We start from the raw sequence: 959 nt of genomic DNA, 5'->3' as shown, positions 1-959 counted from the left end.
AGTGAGTATATATGGTGCCTTTGTCAAAGATAAGGTGGCTGAGTGTGTTCGTAGGGGCTTCAGCATCTTCTAATGTATTCCATTGATCCTCAGGTCTATTTTGATGCCAGTACCATGCTGATTTTATCACAGTAGCCTTGTAGTATAATTTCAAGTCAGGAATAATAATGCCTCCTGCATTGTCTTTATTGCTCAGAATTGCCTTTGCTATTATAGGTCTTTTCTAATTCCAGATGCATTTTAGGAATGATTTCTCTAGGTCTGTGAGGTATGTTGGTGGTAGTCTGATAGGAATTGAATTAAATGTGCACAGCAATTTTGGGAGTATGGCCATCTTCACAATGTCTGTTCTTCCCATCCAGGAGCATGGAGTATCTTTCCATTTTCTGAAATCTTCTATGATCTCTTTTTTAAGAGTACTGTAATTTTCCTTGAAAAGATCATTAACTTCTTTATTTAGATTTATTCCAAGGTGTTTCATTTTCCTCGGTGTTATTGTCAAAGGTATTGTTTCTATAATTTCCCTCTCAGTGTGTTTGTTGTGTGTGTAGAGGAATGCTGTTGACTTTTGGGTATTGACTTTATAGCCAGCTATGCTCCTGAATTTCTGTATGAATTCTAGTCGCTTCTTGGTGGCTTTTTTTGGGTTTTCCAAGTAAAATATCATGTCATCTGCAAATAAAAATAATTTAACCTCTTCGTTGCTATTCTTATTCCTTTTCTTTCTCTTGTCTAATGGCTGTGGCTAATATTTCCAGAACTATGTTGAATAGTTGTGATAGACGATATCCTTGTCTTGTACCAGATGTAAGAGTAAAAGATTTCAACTTTTCCCCATTTAGGATTATGTTAGCTGTTGGGTTTTCATAAATGGCTTTTACCAGAATGAAGTGGAGGCCCTCTATTCCAATTTTCTGTAAGACTTTGAACATGAATGAGTGTTGGACTTTGTCAAAAGC

The sequence above is a fragment of the Octodon degus genome, unplaced genomic scaffold, assembly GCF_000260255.1.
Source record: "Octodon degus isolate 3935 unplaced genomic scaffold, OctDeg1.0 scaffold00164, whole genome shotgun sequence".
NCBI classification, from domain to species: Eukaryota; Metazoa; Chordata; class Mammalia; order Rodentia; family Octodontidae; genus Octodon; species Octodon degus.
The sequence above is the reverse complement of the archived record's forward strand: the minus strand, read 5'-3'. Positions refer to the sequence as shown.